Below are 24628 nucleotides of genomic sequence, written 5' to 3'. Positions count from 1 at the left end.
TGATTCCTGCATTTATTTCCTCTCAGAGTACTTACAAAGAGCTCACAGATCATATTTTGAGTAGCACAAAGCTCAAGAATTTTAAGATTATATATCTGAGACAATCTTTTAGAATTATTTGACATAAAAACAACAACAAATAACCCTTAAGACTTGCATTTAATTTAATTTCAGGTTATTTGTGTGGAAACAATGAATTAGTCTCTTATAATGGTTTTATTTGGAGACTCTTCACATTCTTTTGAGGTTGAATGAAAAGCAATACATAATTTCTACCATACCAAATTTCACAAGGAAAATATCCAGTCATGTACATCAACATATATGAAAAATATCTTCAATCCAGACAAAATAAAAGATCATAAAGACCATGAGGGAAAAAAAAATTAAAGGTCAGGAAATAACCACTATTTGCCCCAAATATGTGGTTTCTCCACTACCCTCAAAATTGCAAGTAAATATCTATTAAGATTATAGTCTACATCTGCTATACTAATGGTAAAAAGAAATTATTCTTGCAATTTAAAATTTTGACTAATATTTCTAATACAATATTTTAAAATAAAATCTCAAGGTTTATTCTTGTATTCTCTAAGTTTATCCTAGCAACCTCAATGAAATACTAATTTTAACTGTATCAGCCACCAAACACTCAAGCAAAATATTTATTAGGTTCACTTTTGTAATATAATGTTGAAGGACCAAAATAAGTAGTAGAAAATCATGAGTAAATGGAAATGACTTCAAATTAAATTTCTAACATTTATTAGTTTACAACAACAGTAAAACCCTAAATCTTTTGAGACACGGTTCCCCCATGTATAAAATGAAGCTGCCTATCTAAACAAATTTAAGAACTAAGTTTTTCTTTGTTAATGTTAAATGCAAAGAAAAAATGCTTAATAAATATTTTCTGTTTTTAAGATTTGATTGTTGGAATCAAGGAGGCTGTTGAAGATTTATTAAAAAATGACGTGTTCAGGCTGGGGACTTACCAGTATTTATCTGAGAGCAGTACATACAATAACTAGCAGTGTAAGAAATTAGAGCAGTCCCACTCAATCCTATTAACTTTCTTTTATCAAGTAAAAAAATTTTAAATCCTAACGTGATCAAACTGAATATCTGCACTGAGCATCAAGTTTAACATTCTTTACTTTAACTACAGAAAAGAACAATTGGGCTACTTAATGGATACTTACTGAAAAGAAAACAGTGAACTAACTGGGTAACAAAGTTATAAAGAGAAATAAAAAGGGAAATTAGTTTGTGAAAATAGCATAGTGATTCCATAACAAATGGTTAAAAAAAAAAAAAAAAAAAAAGGCCCTGCAAGCAGCAGGATACAAAGTCTGTCTGTCTTTCTTACTAGACAAGCAAAAAATTGCAGACGATATCCTCTTAAATGTATACCAAAAGAAAATATAACCAGTGATTACTTCGGGGAATTTTTACATTGAATTCTACAAACACCAGAACTACGCAGAGCTCTTGATTAACTCTGGTGGACAAACATCTATTCTGAAAATTAAGAGCAATTCAAAGCAGTGAAAGACTGTTCCCTGCTTTCCAGTTTAAGAGACATAAAATTTTCAATAGAAAAGTAACAGTATGTCATACGGACCTGAGTATTGTGGAAATTTTTCAACTATAAATTTAATTCTTATCATAATGGTTACATCTTGGTTAATATTTTTTACAAATACTTATCCAAACACATTAAAAGAATCATTCATGCTCTCCTAGAGCATAAACCTCAGAAGACTGAGATACTTTTCTATATAAAATTATCCAGCATAAAAGTCAAAAACACTACCACAAAATGAATTTTTAAAGTTTCAGAAAGAAAAAGCCCTTAAAAGTAAGGTAAATGGAAGCATGAAGTCATTATCCTTTTATCAGTCATTGAAAACTGGAAGGCTTTTTATTTAAGAGAAATAAAACTCTATTGTATTGACAAATTTTCAGTACTAAGGCTTTGACACATCCTAATTAGTGGCAGTCTCTGACTTACAAATTAATATTAAAGTTCAAATTAAAAATAAGGTAGCCTTGTGTGACATGTGTGGTTTACAGACCAAATTCACAGTAAACTACCACAATGAAGAACATCCACGTTCTTTCTACTAACAATGTTCTCAGGCAGACTACCCGCTGGCATTTTGAAGTCAGATCCAGAGTTTTTGTCATGAGTCACCATATAGTGATTATCAGGTGAGAAAATTCATTTATCTAGAGGTAGGAAAGAATGCTAGACAAATAGTTGCTCTCTCCAACTCTTCACCATAGCAGTGCCTTCTTTATCTGATTTACACATTTACTTAACTCAGAAGCTTTTTAAAAGTGTCTTCAGATTTTGAAAAAGTTTGAGAAATCCTAACTAGAAAACTATTGTCGTGTCCTCGAAAAGATTTTGTCATTTGAATGAGTATGGTATAACTACCTCAAGGAAGAAAGTTATACTTTCTGTACAGGTTTATAAGGAAATTTACTTTCAGACACTTGGATAGTTTATGTAATTTATCCACTGGCCCTCACTATTCAAGTCAAAATTACACTCCATTAACTAACCAAGGTAGTTTTTCTTCTGTACTGCGAAAAAAAGAATGCCTTTTTAAAATTTCCCACTAATAAGCTAATGGCCAATGTCTATAGGCAGGCTGTTAGATTAAATTTGAAAACTCCTTTCAAGTATTTTTAATGGCTAATACTTGACTATGTCGATCTAGACATATCTTTTCTATTTTTGACATAACTTAATCTTTGTAAAAAAATATATATATAGAAACCAAGATAAAAAGCAATAATGACCTACTCAAAGTTACAGGGTTGAGTCTCTTGATGACCAATCTTTACCTTCTTAAGCATTGTCACTGTTGTTTATTAAGTCGTGTTCAACTCTTTTGCAACCCCATGCACTGTAGCCCACCAGGCTCCTCTGTCCATGGGGTTTCCCAGGCAAGAACACTGGAGTGGGTAGCCATTTCCTTCCTTCTCCAGGAGATCTTTCTGACCCAGGGATTCAACCATGTCTCTAGCATTAGCAGGCAGGTTCTTTACCACTTAGCCACCAGGGAAGCCCTTCTTAAGCATTAGTGCTACTTGTAATAACCTGCAATGTAATTTCTCCTCCTGCCTTTAAGATTATCCTATAAACTTTCAAGAAAATGTTTAGAATAAGTATCTCTACAGAAATTAATGACAATGTATAATCTTTAAGTTGGACAACTGTGCTGAAATGAAGGTATCTCTACAACTAAGTTTTGAAATGTTTTAAGTCATTCAAACACAACATGATCTTTTAATGGAGTTTTAATAACATGAAGTGGCTTTCTGCAAAAAAAAATCTTTTTAAAAGTTCTATAAGAAATCTAGTCAACTGAAAGATTCTTAGTAATTCTGGATTTAAACTAAATTTTGTAACTTTTCACAAAACCATTGCACTCATGAATAAAAAGTATATTTTATAAAATATTTCACACTTCCAAGTTACTATATGCTGTCAGGAAATTCCTGCTGGCCTCATCTTCAAAATACATTCAGAAATCATCGCTTTTCACTACCTTTATTGCTATAAATCTGATCTCATTCCATTCTCATCTCTGGCTCTTCATTATTCCAAAGGCTTCTCAACTAATTTCTCTGCTTCCACTCCTGCTCCTCTTCCTCAGTCTGTTCACAGAACAGACAGACTATTTCTTTTAAAACATAAGTCAGACCCTCCCTTTCTTTAGGTTAAAACTCTGCCGTGGCTCCAAAAAAGTAAAAGCTAAGTCTTTTCAATGGCTTACTACAAGACCTACCTTCTCTAACCATATCTTACTCTCTGACCTATTCCCATTTTATTCTCCCCATTCCTCATTCTATTCCAGTCACAGTGAAGAACCCTGAACAAGCTAAACATGTCCCTACCTTCGCCCTTACCTTCCCTAACAATCTCCAAATTCCCCTTTGCTTATCCTAATTTACTATACAACTTCTTTATTATTTGTCATTAACTCTATTCCTCTCCTCTCCCTACTCTAGGTTTTAAAAAGATGTACAGAGGGTGGGATGATCTGAGAACAGAATCGAAACATGTATATTATCAAGTGTGAAACAGATTGCCAGTCCAGGTTTGATGCATGAGACAAGTGCTCGGGGCTGGTGCACTGGGATGACCCAGAGGGATGGGAAGGGGAGGGAGGTGGGAGGGGGGTTCAGGATGGGGAACACATGTAAATCCACGGCTGATTCATGTCAATGTGTGGCAAAAACCACTACAATACTGTAAAGTAATTAGCCTCCAACTAATAAAAATAAGTGAAAAAATAAAATAAAAAAAATAAAAAGATGTACAAATGCACAAATCTGTTCTTTCCATCATCATATTCCAAGAGCCCCAAACAGTCCTTCTCACATAGTAGCTATTCAATAAATGTATGAAGCCTAATAAATAATAAAGTCAAATGTTCTTAATTCTCTGGTTAAAAAAAATAAAAAGTAAAGCATGTTAGGTTTACTAAATAAGTGCTATAATTTATTAACCTAAAAGATATCATTTATGGAGAAAATATACATATATTCAAGGTTCCAAAATTTTTGTCAAAAATTAAGCTATCAGAATAAAGACGGCTGCTGCTGCTGCTAAGTCACTTCAGTCGTGTCCGACTCTGTGCGACCCCATAGACGGCAGCCCACCAGGCTCCCCATCCCTGGGATTCTCCAGGCAAGAATACTGGAGTGGGTTGCCATTTAACTATGATCTATAATAATGTACAGGTATACCTCGGAGACATTGCATGTTTGGTTGCAGGCATCACAAAAAAGCAAATACACAATAAAGTGAGTCACACAAATGTTCTGGTTTCTCAATGCATATGAAAGTTTACACTATATTGTAGTTTATTAACTGTGCTTCCATTATGTCTATATGTACATACCTTAATCAAAAAATAACACTGTTGGAAAAATGGCATACACTTGGTCTACACAAGGTTGCCAGAAACTTTCAATGTGCAAACCCTCAGTATCTGCAAAGCACACTAAAACAAAGTATGCCTGTATTCAGTCAGAATAATCACCTAATTTTTATTTTTGACACTTAAAACATTTTTTTAAATCACAATCATTTACTACAGAAAAGTGCATTTCAAAGACCTAATTACACAGAAGCAACTTTGTAATTACATTCTCCATTTTTTTTTTAAATTAAAAAAAACATTTATTTTTGGCTGAGCTGAGTCTTCGATGCTTCACAGGTTTTTCTCTAGTCACAGACAGTGGGGGCAATCCTCCAAATTTTGTGTGCAGGCTTCTTGTTACAGTGGCTTCTTCTGTCGCGGAACACAACCTCTAAGGCACAGGAGGCTTTAGTAGTTACAGCTCCTGGGCTCTAGAACACAGGTTCAATAGTAATGGCACATGGGCTTAGTTGCTCTGCTCCATGTGGGATCTTCCCAGACCAGGGAGGATTCTTTACCACTGAGTCACCAGGGAAGCCCTACTCCATCTTTTTTAGGTCAAATAAAGAAAATATCCCTTAAATAAACAAATATTCAAGAGAGAAGACAGATTCAAGCCCAAAGATGATCATATATTCCACAATCTTAGATAAACTCACCTAGAAAAGTTTGAGAGTAAAAATATCAACTGTATACTAAAAGATGAATATGGCATAATATTGCCTCAATACAAACTTATGTTATAAAAATTAGAAGAAGAAATGAAAAAGGCATTTTAACATATAAAAGAGAGTTAAGTAAACAATGTTAATGCCCATGGGAGAGTCAATCATATTCCATATTTTCTTTGACTAAGATTTGTACCACATAAGCATACAACCTTAAGGTTGAAAGGAATGCTAAAGTCATATTCCCATAAATTAGTCTTCATGGAAGCATATCTTGGTAGGATACAGGATAAAGTGTTAGGATGGAGATTTTTTATTTTTTAACCATATTCCCAGCACTCAGATCAGCAGGTGACATACATGGGAGATCAAGTATTTGATGACTAAATGAATCAGTCTTCAAACTCAGATCCTGGAAAATCTTGAAGTCACATTCATAGTCACAATTAACAAAAATCACATACTGTTATGGGTCCATAAGGTGTTGCATTGCAGAAAATTCTAATATAAAAAGTCCAGTTCTTCCCCCAAGACCTTCAGTCTGCTCATTAACACAAAAAATGGGTTTATAAACATTAAGCCTGAAGGGTACTTCCAGAAGGGTCTCAGTATGCAGCAGTCTGGGATCTCTCCAAACTCTACTCAGCAAAGGTAATTCTGCTTTTTTACCCATTTTTATCTTTTGATATTTCAAGTATTTATTGTTTGAAAAAGTTTCACTGCATAACATAATGGTGTAAACTATTCCCAAACAGATTTACTGCCAATCCTATTTTTAATCCACACTTTCCTCTAGTAACATGTTGTCTCTGAGGACATGGTATTAAAGTTATTCTAAGCCCTTCCTAGCCCATTTCTCTCCTCTGTGGTGAAAACAGAAGAATCAAGGGTCACCTCATTTACATCAACCTATGTAAACAACCCATTAAGTATATACTGTGCTTAGCTACTATTTGCTTAGCTTTATGGCAGAAGTTTAGATAGGGTGGTCCGGGAGGGTGGTCTGACTAAGCCAGGGAGCTATGAATATGCTCCTTTCCAGGGTCCAAGTTCTTTCTTCTCACTTTGGAGAATGGAGACACGACAGGGAAGGGCATAATTTGACATTCATTATTGTAAGGCTACACAGGAGGGAAAACAAACTACAATTTTCTTACTTATGGGAACATTAAGTGGTCAAATAAAAATCTCAAAAAAGGGTACAGACTAAAAAGGAGGTATGGATTTTTAAAAAAAGGCTGAAAACCACTGCCCACTATTTTTAACAAGTACTATAGATGAGGCGACATAGGCAATGCGATACACTATAGAACTGATAAATGTAGTAAGAACTCAAAGAAATGAAAGATCAGTACAAATTAGAATAGGTCAGGGCTTTGAGAGCTTTTTCTGTGAAAGGTCAAACAATAAATACTTCAAGCCACAGACAATATTTCCACAAATGATCTATATTATAGACAATGAAATTAGAATTCCATGTAATTTTCACATATTACAAAATATTATTCAAAACTGTTTCCCCAACCATTTCAAAATGTAAAAAGCCATTAAACAAAGATAAGCAGCAGACTGGATTATGCTCACAGACTATAATCTGCAGACTCCTGCAGTAGATTTAAGGATCTGAGTAAACTCTGAAAAAGAGACTGGATTTGGATTTTAAAGTCTTTCCTGGTGATTAGTGTGGAGTGACTGAGTACAGTTGCCATGTTAGAAAGCAGAAACTTACTTATTTCTGAAGATATGTCTATGGAAGGTCTTCAAGGGCAAATAGGAGTTAGACCTTGTAGTGAGCAACAAGAAACCATTCTAAATTAGAAGTGAAATACAAAATTGGATTTGGAGGGGCACAATGTCTAAGAGATGGGCAAACACTAGAGGCCTGAAAGCACCTGAACTATCACAGAACTGAAAAGAGCCATTCAAGGCAAAGACTTTGGTGACTGGCTACTAGATAAAAGAAATAAAAGACAAATGAGTCAAGTTTCTTAAAGAAAAACTGATCAGTCTCAGCAACAGATGGTGCTAACACTTGAGTTTCAGGTGACAGTATTACCAAGACAAGTGAAAACACAGAAATGAAATGAGGTAAAGTCAAGATTAGTAACATCAATTTCAAGATCGCAAACTTGAGAAAATAATTTAAGAGACCATTTGACGTGATACCCTTTGTAACAAGCATTCCAAGAGATATAAACTTAGACAGTAAAGTAGAAATCTGGATCTCTGTCTCTCCTTCCCTTTAACAGTCAACCAAAACAAAAATAAAGAAGCAAATAGAGAGAGATATTATCTTGGTTCTAAAAAGGCAAGTATAGAAAGAAATATAAAATGCTGGATCACAATACTGAATAGGAAGAAAATGAACAAACTGTATATCCTATTAGAAGGCAAAGAATCAGTTCTCCAAGGCTGTCTGACAATGCCAAATATAGTTAACAAAGATAGGAATGCAGAGATAATTTATTTCCCCATTACTCCTTCTATTAACCTTGTGTTAATATTTTCCCCCAAATCCTTCAATTTGGCTTACAATGTACGAAGTGAGTTCGTACATTTTTACCTTATATTTCCCCCCACCACCCCCATCCCGTTAATTTATCCACACCTCCCTATGCTTTGGGTCCACAGTGTCATTAACTTAATGTCTTTTTTTCTCACTTATCCCAATCCTGAAACTTCAAAAGGGTATCTCCTTTATCTAAATTTCTTTGCACCGATTCTTAAATCAATATGTACTACTTTGTATATGGCTCTTCTACTGTGTTAACTGGCATTTATTCCTAAATCGTCAAGCACCAAAGTTCCACACCAAAGCTGTAAGCTCTTTTAAGGGAGCAACATTTTATATTTCCTTGTATCACTCCAGTGCCTAGGTGCTCAATAAAATATTGGTCAGGGATAATAAAATAGACTAAATCTAATATGAGGCTAGGAAAATGGAAATTCATTTTTCCATTAACTCTTCATGATGAAAAGCTTGAAAATCTAACCAAATGGAACCACACTAGTCATTATTTTAACCCAAAAATTACAGTTATGCATAACTTTTTCCCAATAGTCCTAAGGAGTAAAATACAGACATAACCAAATATTAACAACCTATTTTATCTGACTGCAAATCTAAAGAATTGTGGACAATCTCCAAAATAGAGAAAACAAAACAAAAACCTTTTTAGTCTCTCTTACTTTCGAAGTTCTACTTGCAGTCAAAACATTCAAATTCAAATGCTTCTTCTATAAAGGTTTCCCAAAGAGGCCCTGATAGAAACAGAGGTTCTCTTTCCCACATTTCTTAGTACTTGTAACCATCAATATTTACTACTGTAAAGTTACTACCGCTTCAACTATAGCTTGAGCTACATTATTTCTAACTTATCTTGGTACCCCCAAGGCCAGGCACATAAGGGCCGAACGAAGTTAATCTGAATTAATGAATACAAACTGGATGCTTTCAAACAAATTTTAATACAGATGATTTCTTTTTTCAAAGGAATTCTTGTATTTAGGAAGAATACTTTTAATAGACAAAAATAAAAGCTGCCCTGGTTTCTAAGGGTGAGATATCAAGGAAGTCTCAAGGCATCCAGCAAAAATTCACAAGGGATCCAAGGAACAGAATTTGAAAACCAATTAAAGTTCATACCCAAAATTCTAAGCAGTGAATTAATATTTTTCTTTGTTTTCCTAGTTTGAGAAAATTATCAACAACCTTCACTTAAACAAATAGGAGCTTGATTACTCAAGTCACCAAATAATGGAACACTTTACAAACTTTCTTCACAGTTCTTTGCAAAATCAGACTCCCGTGGTGTACCCCAAATGTATTTTACAAACATCCTTTAGGAACACAAATGTTACTAAAACAGAACACTATACAACACTTCTTGAGTCAACTATATCATCTGCATACTTTCTAGGTATGCAAAGAAAAAAATCAGTCCAAATAAATTTCAAAAATAGTATCTATGGAAACTTAAGTTGTGACAAAACATTCTGCAGCTACCAAGAAAATCCCAATTATGCCATTTTATGTTTAAGAACTGAACACTAAAAGCAACACTTGTGTTAAGTACCATTAATGATGAAAAAGTAAAAGTTTAGTATGGTCTTCTTGAGAAGTAACTTTTTCCTCAATGTAAACGTGAGTTACAAAATATTATTCTAAGCTGTACCACAACTTGAATTCCAAAAAAAGAATGCAAATACAATATTTTATTCCTTAAAAAATCTTAACCCTCAAGGTCGAAATAATTTTCTCCAAAAGAGTTTAAGTGTACAGATTAAATCAGCCTTTCAAACAGAAAAAGAGAGGGGTGGGGTCCTGGTTTCAAAACATTTAGGATAAGTACCATGTGACAGAATTAAGACATTACTTTTGCAATAGGATTTCTAAAGTGCTAACGTAATTTAAATGTGGGGGAGTGGTGCTAAAAAACTGATAAAGATATAAGAATTCTGTGACAATTCTTTCTTGGATATCCAAGTGTAATACACCCCATTTCCCAATGCTCTTATAGTTAATATACAAAGAATGGTAAAATACATGCTGAAGTGGGTTAAAAAAATTGTAGCCTACACATGACAACCAAATCTAGTCACCTGAACTGCTCTAATTTCTGCTTTAAGTCAATTAGATCAGTAGTGCTACTTCTTGAAAGCTAAATGCAGATATACCCAGATTTTCAATCATGTAAGTTTAGTCACATGCTCCAAGGCCTATGCAAGTTTTTGGTAATCTGCATTTACCAGGGTCTTCCTCTGATCGACTACAGATACAAGAAATGTGGGTCAATTTCAAAGAACAGATGAAAGAGCCAAAAATGAAAAAGCAATTTAAAATGGAAGTGAAACCTTAATCTGAAAACTGCCTAGTAGGTTACCGGTATGGTCAGTATTTCTATCTAAGAATACTAAATAAGAGTACAGTTTCATCACATTCAAGTCAAATAAACCGGAACTGACAGTACTTCCAAACATTTTATTAAAATATTTTACTCAACCAAATACTTTTCTGAAGCGTTGAATCCAGATCAAATTTTTGTTAAAAGAACCATCTTAAGTGGAGATTTAGAGAAATACTCCCTGAAATGAATGAAAACATCAATGGAAATAAACACTTATTAATTATTCAAATTGAAGACTAGTTTTGGAATTTGAGTCGGCAAACCCCGCCCTCCCAACACCTGTAGAAGACTGCATAAGGAAAGATCAGTAAACATAGCGACGCATTTCACTGCTTCATACCTGAACACTTTTTTAAAAATGATGTCGTTTCCTACCAATTACAAATGCAAAAGCAAATTATCGATGGGAATTTGAACTTAAAAACGCGCGTACACACCATCTGTATGCCTCTTTTGGTCTATACTTAAAACATTTGAATTCCACGTATTAAACATGGGCCCAAATTGGATTTCTATCATATTGTAAAAGCATAACCATCTTCCTTACAACTTTCTCGGAATTTTACTAAACGTCCTGATAGTTTGCCTAGACTTCCGAGCACCTTTCAGCCTCAGCTACACCCTGAGCCTCCACCTCACTTGCATTTGTAATAACGCCGGAGAGGGAGGGTGAGAGGGAGTGAGTGTATTTATGTGTGGATAAGTGCGCGCGCGCTCCCGCGCAGTTCCCCACCCCCACCCCGATACTTTTCTTTAGTGGAAACAAGAGGGAGAATCTAGAGGTTATTCTAGCGAAAACTCAATTTCAAAGCCTCAACCTAGTCGCAGCCTACCCTTAGGACCGTGTGTTTTGGTTGCGCAGTGCAACTTCTCACATCCTTCCCCGAGCTTTAGAAGCAGACAAGAAATTGGTGAACAGAACCCAGGGAGGAGGAGGGAGCTAGGGGGGAAAAAGTGAAAGGGCCGATCCCCCAGAAAGGCGCTCAAGTTTGCAATGAAGACTGTGTCTCCGCGAATATGCGCCCACCCCACCTCTCCCGTTCCAGGTGGAACTCGTTAACAGCGGCCGCCCGGCTAATAGACACTGCCACCTTCCTCCCCCACGCACCATCGGAGACCAGGGCAAGTGAGGGCGGCGGGCTGGAGAGGACTCCGGCCACCACCAGGCCCCCGCCGACCCCTGCCCCATCACCTGTGGGGAAAGCGCCCCCTCCCCCGGCCTCTCTGCCCTTCACGCCGCCCGTCTGCCCCCCACGGCAGCCGCTCCCCGCCCCGGCCTGCGAGGACAGAGCGCGGCGCCGGGCTCCCCTCCGCGGCGGCGGGGCCCCAGCCCCTTGAACTGGTTACAACCGGCGGCGGCGACCGAGCGGGGCAGTGGGCGGCGGGAGGGTCCCCGGCCGGGAGGGGGGAGAACGGGCAGGCCCAGAGAAGCGGGGAGTCGCAAGGTCCTACCTAACACCGTCGGTCTCCTCCGTCTCCTCCTCAACGGCAGCGGCCCCGGTGGTGGCGGCGGCAGCGACATTCCTGGGGAGCGCTCCCGCCGCCGCCGCCTCCTCCTCCACTCTCTGCTCGCCTCTCTTCCCTGGCGCGCTCACCGAGCGCCGCGTCCCTTCAGCCACCTCCCCCCGCCCGCCCCAATACACACGCCCCGAAACCTCAAGCCCTACGGCTCCCGTGGCCGGGTAACCCACCCTCCCTCCCTCCCCGCCACCAGCGGCGGCCCCGTCCCTCCCCCCTTCCCCGGCGCCCGCCGCCGCGCCGGGCTCAGTAATGGCGGCCACTCGGGCTCCCTCGCGCTGACGGATCTCTCCCTCTCTCCCGAACTTTACCTCAGCATCTCTCCCTGCGCGCACCGCCGGAACGCACACGCGCGCGCGCGCTGCCACACACCCGGCCGGGGGCGGAGCGGCGGCGCAACCTCGACGGGGCGCGCGCGCGCGCGCACCCGCACCGCCCTCCCCACAATCCCCCGCCCCCGCCGCCCTCACCTCGCGACGCCTCCCGCGCCGCGCGCCCGGCTGGGCCCCGCCCCTGCCCTCGTCTCCCGGGAGCCTGGGAAGGCGCGAGCGCCGGAGCCGGAGGGAGGGAGCGAGCGCGCGGGGCCGCGTTCTCGCTCGCGTCCAGGCTCCCCCATTGGCTTCTGCCCCTCCCCCTTCTTCCTCCGCCTCTCCCATCCATTGGTTCCCTCTCCTACTCCATTCCTTCTCACCTTTTCCCTTTTACCCATTGGCGTGAATATTTTTCCTCTGCTTTCCCCCTTTCTCCGTATTCTGCTCCTCCTCCGTCCCATCCTCCACGGTTTAGAAGCTGCCGACCATGCAGCTCTGAGCACTGTCGTCTCCGAACCTTCCCTGCTTTCTCCCTTTCCTTCTGTTCCGGTTTCTGGCCGTAACTGAGAGCAAACCACAATACTGCAAAGGAACCTGATATTGTGTTAGCCGTTACAAAACATCGCATGGGCACTGAATGATTCTCGATAAATCAGCCTACGCTCTCTGAGTATTAAAGAATTCAAGAGAGGAAAATATATGCACCAAGCTCGTTCTCAGGGACATGCTCCCGCGTGTGCAGCCAGTTTCCTGCCTGGGATCGCTGGCCAACTAGACGGCACCCGCCCGGGACCTGATGCCGTACTCACCCAGAAAGCAAAACTCCATGGGAGCAAGAAGATTCCGATTCTCTGTCGACACCGCACAGGGACGGAGGCAGGCCCTCGGTTTAATCCATTCTTAAGGAAATTGAGCGAGATGCCAAGACGTGGGGCGGATTGAATTCTGGGTGGCCCAGAAGACCCCTGCTCAAACTACTACTGAGCAAACCTTTAGGAACCATCGGTCACCTGGCTTTTATTATACTGTCTCAAATATAATCAATATTTTTGGAGACGCAGAAATCTCACAAGTTTGGAGGTACCCTGGGCTTTTGGCGTATTTCTCATCTGAGCATTGCCATTGAGTCGTGGTTAAAGGGCGGTGGAAAAATGTCTTTTCTTTCATCATTGAAGAAACTGAGGTCTTGTGACTTTCCCAAGGTCATCAGAATCTGTCTTACACACAGTTCTTAAAATAGCTACCGGCAGATGAAAGAATGAATGAGCAAAAACATAAATCTACCCCAATTTGTTACGTTTAAAAGAAAGAAGTAATTTGGGGGCCAATTTCTCTTTGGGAGTAGATTTATTTCCTGCATTGAAAACGGTTCGTCATCAGTAAACATATAAAAAAATGTCTTAAATTTAAAGTATTCTTTATTTCTTATGTTACATAAGGTACTTTAGTTAGCCAAGGTTGCTTTTTAGTGTTATAATGATGCAGCCGCTTCCAACCAGAAGTACGTTTAGGGTCTGTCAGTAAAGAAAAACAAAACAGCCTTTTGGTAAAAATCTGTTAGAAAATATTTGTCAGTAAATCTGCCACAAAATTTCAGCAGAAGTCCTGTTCCTTTCTTCCACACCCCTGCCCTTCTACTCCATATTTCTCTAAGGTAAACTTAATAGACAAAAGCAGAAGAGATGTTTAATTTCTCTATGTCTTTTGCTTCCTAATTTTAAAAAGGCATGACTAAAATTACTTCCTCCAGCCACTCCCTTGCATCTGAATGGTGCCAAATAGGTTAAGTGAGGCACATAGGTACTTATTTCTTTCAGTTATAGGCAAGGAAACCCTAGGCAAGGAAAAAGGACACTACAGAAAACTTGCAAAGAAAGAAAATATAGAAAAAAGGAAGAAAAAGAGGAGAGGTGGAAATTTTGGAGAGTGGACCCATCAAAATGCAGTACTAATGCCTTAATACACACATCACTTGTACAGGTTGGAAAGTCCATGCATTTAAATGCATTTTTTGACCTTTGTGTTAAAAGTTCCTAAAAGTACAAGAAGCCAATTCAAAGCTATAATTTTGATGTTGAAGTTTTAAGTACTATAACAGGGTGTCCACCCTAAAGATACTTTAAAAATTATTTCCTAAATAATCAGAAATTTCATAACCATGGCATGTATCAGTACAAACCAGTCAAATCAGGGCTTTTAAAGGTGTTAACATTCTTAACATATTACTGTTTTCTTCAAAACAGGACATCATTCTGAAGAATCAGGACAAAACACTGGAGAGAAAAAAAGACTTTTCAGATTTCTTTTTCTCATAATATAGACACAAGAAAATGAAGTGGGGCAGGGATGGGGGGGAAAGCCATGGTTTTCAAATGATAATTGTCATAACTGACATTGTTTTTACTCTTTAGTCCTCCTATATCATCCATTGTGATTTAAGGAGTCTGAACTTTACAGCTTTGCTCCTTATTAATACTAATACACTGGTGAGCTGCTTACCAGTACAAGTAACTAACATATTTATATCATTTTAATTTTTGTACCTGCTCCTCTCGAAAAAGCAAGCATACAGTTTTCTGCACAAATAAAAATCTGAAAATGGAAAAAGGGGGTCAAAGTTCTATGGTTAAAAATACCTAGATATATACAAATAAAGTCTATAAAGAGCATAAAATAAAACAAAACTCAAGGATAATATGGCATATTTTAAAACTGATCAGGAACCATGCCTTCAGGGAAACAGCTTTAAACACCAACCCTCCCCACCCAAAACAAAAAAACTTTGAGAAAATAAGTAACTTATCATTTTACATACACACAGAAACACTCTGGAGTGATAGAGTAAATATTACCAACCCCTCTCAGATCAACTACTCTTCTTATCTAAAAAGGAAAAAAATTTAAGCACTTGTTCTCCACTGGATAATTAAAATCACCCAAAGCTTTGTTCTTCATTTACTTTGAAAAAATTAGCAGAATAAGATTTCAGTCAGGCATCTTAGGTTTTTAATTTAAATATCCTCCACAAATTTCTAGTTCTTTAACACATCCTAACAAAGTATTCATATGCACAGTCTTTTTAGGATCAAAAGAGATGACAGCCATAAAAAATGTTATCAACATTCCAGCTTCTACCATCAGCAGTAACACTACATATAATATTCAGATGTTTGATGTGATTTGGTTTCAAAAGAACTTACCCTATAGAAGTGGGTACACCCCCTGCTGGAAATCTCTGATTATAACTACTTTGGCTTTTGTAGCCTGAACCAAAAATACAGGAAAAGCCATAAAGGGCCTTTCCATTCATGACAAAATTAACCCATACTTTTTGCCTGTCTGACATTAAGACAGGCTTTTGGAAAAGACTATCTCAGAATATCACCCCAATTACAGAAAACATACATGAAAAAGTTGGAGAATAACAGAGGCAAATAACAATAACCAAAGCACAGGAAGGTTATTTCTTGTTTAATTTCCTATAGAATTTCACGACTTGTTTCCACACCCCACCTAACCCCTACCTCCTCCCTTGACCTTTCTCTTTCTCCATATCTCATATAGTTAGAGCTATTGGGAGGAAGGAAAGCAGGGTATTACGGGGTGTTACTCCTATGAGCAGGCAAATACCAATAACCAATAACCACAGTATAACCACAGTAGCCATTTGCTGAGTTAAGGTGCTGAAAGGCTTTCTCCAAATTTGTTTTATGGCTACCAATGATATTTTCAGCATGAAGAAAAGGTGTTAATTATGTTTTGGCTATTACCGTAGAAAATATTTTGACAAGAGTTAAGGTAATTGTGAGCATGGGACTGGAACAGTAGGAAAGAAATGCAATGACCTCATTGGCATTTTGTTCCACAAAACCTTGTTCTGTTGATTTTTCAGAATTATATTTTCAGACTGAAATCCCAAAGATGGTATCAGAGTCTAGCTTCAAAATGTCATGTTCATGCCGCTCTGGTCTTTGGACATAACTGGAAGAGTAAAATTAAAATTCTGTTTTTGGATAATTAGTATTTTATAAAGTTATTTGTAATGCAGACTCCTTTTAAAGGAATAACAATTCATTCAGGTCCCACCAGCACAAATACTTTAATTAGACAAAAATCTTCACGTTATTTCCTCTCACAAAAGGAGGTATTGTTGAGCCATCTGGACCCTCCATTGAGTTTTTATGAAAGATCACAGCTTGAATTTAATCAACCCCAATAAGTTTAACCCCATAAAGCTAAAAACTAACTGCAAAGGTTGCTAAGAATTCTCTTTGAGATTGTTACCACTGTAATTTGTAAATCATTACAGTGGGAAACAGAAACCTGTATTGCTTGACTGTTTAACTATACACATAATTTTTGTGAATATCCTTATTCCCACTCTCTAGATTGTAAGCCCCTCAAAGTAGGAATCACAGATGAATGTTTGGCCCTGTTTAATAACTAGAATTTGATTAGTAGAAAGTTCAGTAAACATTTGGTAATAATACTATGAAACATTCGAGGTTTTATGGATTTCTGTGGATTTATTACTAACAGAAGGCTTTGGATTTATTTTGAAATACCAGCTGAGATAATCACTTTGGAAAATACAAATCATTTAAACAAATTGCTGAGTTACCTTGTGAAAGTTGAGTTAGATATCCTTCCCCAAGTACAACCTATATTTCTCCATATTACATCTCCCTGGTAGGTAATTGTGAGTTACCAGTGACAAGTAACCATGGATCTAAAATGTCAAGGAATATTCTAAAGAACTGGTGCAACTAACAGTTTCTGAAATCAATAATAAGGTGTCTAATCACTTCACAATTAAGGCTTTGTTATTTCCACCTAGTATTATAAACTACAGTAGATGGTGAATGTCTTGCCAATCCATGCTTCAGAATTTTCTTCAAAAAGCTTCACAAATAACAATGTGATTTTTTCTGATGAATGCACTGGTTCTTTCAAGCATACCTATTACATAGTGAAGAATAATAACACTCATCTTTCCCCAAATAGGCTTCTCATCCCTCTTCAGCACAGCCCAGCACAGGGCTCTGGCATATACTTCATTTATTTCTAGTTTTGGTTCTCTTAGGTGCAGACATTAAACAACTCTTCTATTCTTTCCCCCAAAAGTATTTACATTAAAAATTCTGAGATTTTACAAACATGATTACAAAGTAAAAGTGACAAAAATTCATAAAAGCTCTATGTGTCCTATAAATCAGATTCTTTAAAATTAAATAAAGTGGATTTAATTAAACTTTAATTGGATTTAATTAAAAATAGATTAAGTTAAAAATAAATTTAAAATATTTTAAAAGTATATATTTCTGGAGGTAGAAAGATATTCATATTTTCTATGAAAAACGTTAGACTACAAAGCAATGAAGGAAGTACAGTTCTATTTTTATTAAAAGAAAATGTTTTGAAAACAAGATGACAGTGTTATTAACTGACATGTTACTAGTCTAGAGATTTAATCAAAATTGCCAGGAGAAATATTGACAACCTCAGATATGCAGATGATACTACTCTAATGAGAAAAAGTGAAGAGGAACTAAAGAGCCACTTGATGAGGGTGAAAGAGGAGAGTGAAAAATCTGGCTTAAAATTCAGCATTCAAAAAACTAAGATCTGGTCCCATCACTTCAAGGCAGAGAGATGAAGAAAAAATGGAAACAGTTGCAGATTTTATTTTCTTGGGCTCCAAAATCACTGCACACAGTGACTGCAGAAATGAAATTAAAACGTGCTTGCTTCTTGAGAGAAAAACCATGACAAACCTAGACATTGTATTAAAATGCAGAGACGTCACTCTGCCAACAAAAGTCTGTATAGTCAAAGCTATAGATTTTCCAGTAGTCATGAAAGTTGAACCATAAAGAAAACTGAGCACTGAAGAATTGATGCTTTTGAACTATGGTGCTGGAGAAGACTCTTAAGAGTCCCTTGGACAGCATGGAGATCAAACCAGTCAATCCTAAAGGGAATTAACCCTGAACATTCATTGGAAGAACTGAGGCTGTTGCTGAAGCTGAAGTTCCAATACTTTGGCTACCTGATGCGAAGAGCTGACTCACTGGAAAAGGCCCTGATGCTGGGAAAGAGTGAGGGCAGGAGGAGAAGCAGGGGAGAGAGGATGAGATGGTTGGATGGCATCACCGGCTCAATGGACACTAGTTTGAGTACACTCCTGGAGATAGTGAAGGACAGGGGAGCCTGGTGTGCTGCAGTCCAAGTCAGACATGACTTAGTGACTGAACAAGAGATTTCATCTACATGGTGATATTATAGCAAGTGTTTACTTTATTCTTTTTGCTTTTTCTGCAATTAAAATTTTTCCTAAATTTTTGCAATAAAAATTGGAATTATACTGGTTGAAAATTGAGAAAGAAAGGCAATGTAAAAAGCAGAATAAGGTAAACTGTCTTGAAGCAATTGAACTGTCTCTATATACATCTACTAATTTCCCTTTTTATTCTTTCTTTTTCTTCTCTTCACTGTTTATCCCCTTACTCCTACTTTAGATGTTTCTTCCTTCTTCCTTTTTAGTTTTTGATTCTCCATCTTCTTTTCTTCTCTCTTAATTTTCTCCTGGGCCTTTTACAGGCCACCTTGGATACTACTGTCTCTGTCTGCAGGAGTCTCTGATGTAATGGAATGAAATGGTCTAGGCAAATCTATTATTTCCACCACTAGATTGTATTGTCTTTGATGACTTTTTAAATGTTCTTACAGACCAAAGCAAATCAAGCAAAGAACATACATTTTATTACATTTGAAGACTTGTTTTAAATTATGTAAATCTGCCAATAGCATTGCCTCTACTGTTGATGATTTCATGGCACAGATTCTATTTTTAAGCTCTTTTTCTACACTAAAACTCTGTGCAAAAACTTTCAGGTATAGACAATAGATAGTTTGTCTAATGTTGATAAAACCAAGCTGATCTTTCCACATGCTCTGGTATTTCCCTTTGTACTACAAGGTTTATGATAAAATGTGTTCCATTTGGATGGTTTCCTATGTGGATTTGCTGATACTTAGCTTCCCTGCTGGCTCAGTCAGTAAAGAATTCACCTGCAATGCAGGAGAGCTGGGCTTGATCCCTTGGTTGGGAAGATCTCTTGGAGGAAGGCATGGCAACCCATCCCAGTATTCTTGTGTGGAGACTCCCTAATGACAGAGGAGCCTGGCGGGTTGCAGTCCATGGGGTCGCAAAGAGTTAGACATGGCTATGCGACTAAGCACACACAGCACAGCACAAAGGTTACCTTTGACTTCCTATCACCCCCAAAGAACTGGGGGTTGCTTTTCTAAGTCAGAAATTTATCTTGTAAAACTCCTCCTCTGCTACATCCTCAGCACAGCACAATCACTTACCAATTTAAAGGAAAGGTGAAGATGCTCTTACTACAATACAAAGGAATGCTGGAGCACAAATTAGTGTAGTGGAAAGACCACCAACCTGGGGATCAGGAGACTTGACTTTGTTATCTCAGGTTCTGCTTACTGTATGACCTTCAGAAGTCAATGAATGTCTCTGAAGGTTCAGTATCCCTAAAATGGTCCCTTTGCCACTTTAACAATATGGAGTTTGAAATTCTTTTGCAAGGTTAGCCCACAGACCAGGCTTCACTTCTTCCTGTTTCACAGGTAATTTAACACCCACCCACACTCACCATCACACCCAGGACAAAGTTGTTACTCTTAATTTCTCTGTAAGTTTCGTCTGAGGCCTGTACCTCATCCCTCCCTACAAAGGAAAAAAAAAAAAAATCTTGATGAAACTAAATTAATTGCATTCCTCCAAAACCCATCTCTAAAATCTATTCCTAGAACAAGCCAGTCATATCCCTGTTATAAGGGCAGCGTCTCTGAACATTCTTTGACAAAAGATTGCTTTGTAGTTTCTAAGCTTACAGTCCTTTATACTCCCACAATTTATTCATCACTCTCCCCCACCCCCATCCCCCAATCAGCAATATAGCCCCCGGCATCCAGTAGCCAATTCTGGGTCTTCACATTCTATTTATTAATAGTATTCACGTGCTCATGGTCTCACCCATGTTTTTTCTCCCTTGTGCCCACTTACGGTCAGTCCTATTTCTACCATCACCCCACACAACAACTAATCTTCTTTCCATCTCTAAGGATTTGCCTATTCTGGACATTTAATATAAATGGAATAATACAATATGTGGTCTCATGTGTCTGGCTTCTTTGACTTACACTATTTTTGAGGTTCATTCATATTTTTGGATGCATCAGGAATTCCTTCCTTTCCATTGCTGAGTAGTATTCTATTGGATGTATACACCACATTTTGTTTATCTGTTCACCAGTTAGTTGACATTTGATTGTTTGCACTTTTTTAGCTACCATGGATAATGCTGCTATGAATACAAAAAGATTTGCATGTATATATGTTTTCATTTCTCTTGGGTAGATACTTATAGGTGAAAATTATGGGTCATATAGTAAATTTATTTTTAATATTATAAGAAAATGTCACATATTTTCCAAAGCGATTCTATTATTTTATATTTCTATCAGCAGTGTATGAGGGTTCTAGTTTCTCTACAATCCGGTCAATATTTGTTATCGTCTATCTTTTTATTATAGCTGTTCCAATGGGTAAGAAATACTATCTTATAAGTACCTTGAATTCACATTTTCCTAATGACAAATTTTGTTGAACATCTATTTATGTGCTTCTTAGCCATTGGTATCTCTTCTCTGATAAGATATCTATAAAAATCTTTTGCCTATTTTAAAATTGGGTTGTTAATCTTATTATTCTGGGTCTCATAGGATCTTAAATTCTTCTATTGAAATTTCCTCTCCAAAAATCCTGAAGACTTTTTCTTAATGCAACAATGACTTTATTTTCATATTTCCCAATACTTCCTTGCATGTTTGTGATATTTTTTCCAACTTGCATAATGTTGCAAAAGATAAAATATTGAGTAAAATATTTTCTCTTCCAGAATATTCTTACAATCAGTTTATTTAGCTGGCAATACTTAGCTGTTGTTTAGACTTTCTTTTCCTTTCCTCGTTGTTTAAATGGGATGGCTTCATACCAGTTATCCTATTTGATTTTGTTGTAGAAACAGTACACTCATTCTATCAGAAAATCTGGGTGAAGGACTGTTAAACAGTGAGCCACATGCTCCCTGATTCATGACAACTGGGATCTCTATCACAAGCCTTGAGCAGAATTTTTGAGGCATTTCAATCAAAAGTGAGTTACTACAGCTAACCTTCTTCTCCTTGGTGCCTAATTCATTTTCAGTTAGTAACAGTTTTTGAAAGTGAAAGTCTTTTAAGCCAAGGGAATACAATTTTAGAGCACTTCAAAGTGATCTTTTCATTTGATACCTCGAAATACTGCCATGCCTTTTAAGGTTTTGCAGTGGAAGGCAGCTTCTTGGCCTCAAAGAAATCATGTTCCACAGTGATTTAGGGATTAGAAAGAAGAGAGGCTACTGCAGTTTGGATACTGTTTTCTGATTTACTATGTATACATCTGCAGAGTGGCCTGTGGGTTCGTGTCCCTGTGGTATGCATCCCAAGTGTCATAATAATTCTAATAAAAGAGCTCTGGCTTTGACAGCATTCTGTATGTTCACCTTGTATTGGAACAAGCTGTTGACAATTCTTTGAATTTACCTGAGGGTAAAACTCTTCACCCTCTCCAAACATCTCATCAGTTAACTTGTTGTAATTGGCTACCACAGCCCACCATTCCGATAAGTATTTTTAGCTAAATCATCACAATAATAGGTGTTTGTCAAGATATCTTTGGAAATCAGATGCCACTTTGTACATCTGCAGCTTACAGAGATGGCTTACCTATTAAACTCTCCTAAAACATTGAGAAGAAATACTCTTGTTGTTCAGTTGCCCAGTTCTGTCTGACTCTTTGGGACCACATGGACTGCAGCACACCATGTCTCTCTGTCCCTCACCATCTCCCAAAGTTTGCCCAAGTGCATGTCCATTGCATTGATAATACCATCATATAAATATTCTTTAAGTTGCTAAAATGAAATGTCCTCATTTGAAAATGGAAAGTCTTCATACAAAGTGGGACACTCTAGGAATGCTGACAACTGGAAATCTTAGTCTCCCTACTCCTGTTACATTGGTCCAAATCTTATTTAGGTTTTTGCTTTTGGTTTAATCATGTTGAGAATGCTTGTTGTTTGAAAGTGATATATATTGAATGTAAGCTGGATATAGGGTAATAATTTTAAGTTTACTCTGGATTGTTTCACATATGAGATATTCTTGGAGTTTGATGTATTTGAGAAATTCAGTATGATTCCAAATTTGTTCAAACATATGAACAAATATGTAAATACTTAAATAGCCTGGCAGAAAATAGATAAAAATATTAACAATGGCTATCTCTGGGTAATTTTCTAAAAAACACATTTATCATATATACTTTCTTACATATTCATCTTATATACTTTTTATTTGTCCATATATTTTATTGGACTTTTTAAAAACAGGATTTTTTTAACGCTGCACATACTAATCATATCTTCTCGTTCACAACATTCCTTAAAATTATACTGTCTGGCAGACAGAATACAATCAACAAGAATTCTGAAACTTAAGTAGACCATCTCTTTGGAATATTATTTTGATATACTCGCTCATTCAACAACTATCACTTTGTACCCACTATGTACCAAAGACTGTGCTCAAATCAAAAATACAAATGTAAAAGGCATGATTTCTGCTTGCAGTGAGCTCATTTTCATGTCCTAGGATTGGATATTAACTAAGAACTAGGTCCATAGATTACATGTTTTAGTGAAGAGCAAATAAGTCTTTCAATTTCTATTATTCTCTAATAGTTTCATTATTTATAATTTCTCCTTTTAAACATGCCAGGCATAAATAGATACAATTTTCTGTAGAATGACAAGGTTGAACAGACAATAATTTCTCCTTACTCTAACTAAACAGCTAACTTGCTCAAATTACTTTTGTAATTAAGGTATTTTTCAGACAGATTCTGATCTCATTAGAGGGACTCTACTCATTTTTTCTCTTCTGTTGTCAAAGTTGTAATCTCATGGTTTTGTTTTTTTGCGATTTTTAGGTTGGTGCCATAACACTAAATGACAAAGAGGCCATTCCAAGACCAAATGGAGTCTTGTTTTAACTGGCATATAACTGTTTTTATTTGGGTTTCTGTGGAATTTGGAAGTCTGCAACTCATCCAAAATGAGGGCATTCCACAAATTCCACTTCATAAAAGCCATCCCTCCTTCGTATACTGTTTCCATTTTCTTCAATGTAACTAAACTTTTAGCAGGACATTCCAAGAAAAGTGATAAAGGGATGTGTTTTAAGACAAGCAAAACATAGAATTCTTATTCAGCAAGTCCTCTTGGTAATATTAATAGCAGTAGCAGCAAAGCAGTAGTAATAGCAGTACTACATAAAAATAATAAACATAATTAAACACTTAACACTTTAAAATAAATTTTGAAAATCCAAAAATTAAAAATATAGTTTGTATGTTTTAGTTGATTCAACACAAATAATAGTCACAAATCTTTAGCAATGTGTGTTTATTTCTCAAGTTGTTTATACAAAAACTAGGTTTTTCTGGATTGCCAAAATTGTAGCCTAAAAATCTTAGTTTTTCTTTTAAATGCAGAAGTTTACTCAGACTCTGAGCACTTAAACGCAAAGAGAAACAGGAACAGATTATGCTACGGACAGGAGGCCTTAAGGAAGACTGTGGTTATCTTCCTGTGTAAGATTACTCCTGTGGCATCTTGTTTCCTGAGAAATATAGAATATGGTAGCTCCCCGCATACAAGGGACAATCTGTTGTTAACGAGTAAAACTCATTCAACTTAATGGGGATGAGGCGCGTAAGTCAGGACAAACCTGGAACCCAGAGAATGTAACAGAGGAGACTCAGAGAATGTGACAGAGGAGACTCTGAGAATGTTCTGACCGAATGCGCAGCTGGTTTGTGGAATTGTCATAGGAGTTGTGTTCCAGGTCCTCATTTCTCCTGGGAAAGCCTCAGCACGTTTTCCCGAAGCCTGGCTTTGTGCAGACTCACGGCAGAGTGTTTCACTCCTGGTGATGTGCTCTTCACTCTCTCCTCAACAGAGCACAATTTAATACAAGTACTTCTGAGTGTGCTAAAATTCATGGAAAATATGCTCTATAAGAGCTTTAAGTAACTTGGATTCTTTTGCTTGAGAAAAGGAAAACTACTTTTAAGCATATAAATGATGCAGTGGTGA

General features: G+C 37.5%; 1 protein-coding gene across 6 annotated transcripts in view; it reads right to left on the bottom strand.

Annotated features, from left to right (window-relative positions):
• The window catches only part of ARHGAP5 (Rho GTPase activating protein 5), a 102476-nt gene that overhangs the window by 58261 nt on the left and 19587 nt on the right, over positions 1 to 24628 (bottom strand). For 2 of the 6 annotated variants that reach the window (XR_006344388.1, XR_006344389.1), the window contains exon 1: positions 11971 to 12219. The exons of 1 other annotated variant lie outside the window; for it this stretch is intronic. The gene's annotated coding sequence lies outside the window, so the exon portion shown is untranslated. Of the gene's footprint in view, positions 1 to 11970; positions 12220 to 12347; positions 12479 to 24628 lie in introns of those variants that run through there. 3 more of the 6 variants (XM_043921516.1, XM_043921520.1, XM_043921518.1) reach the window with 2 other exon arrangements.

Source organism: Cervus elaphus, chromosome 13 (assembly GCF_910594005.1).
Source record: "Cervus elaphus chromosome 13, mCerEla1.1, whole genome shotgun sequence".
Lineage (NCBI taxonomy): Eukaryota > Metazoa > Chordata > Mammalia > Artiodactyla > Cervidae > Cervus > Cervus elaphus.
Note: the sequence above shows the minus strand (reverse complement) of the source record. Positions and strands in the feature narration are given on the sequence as shown.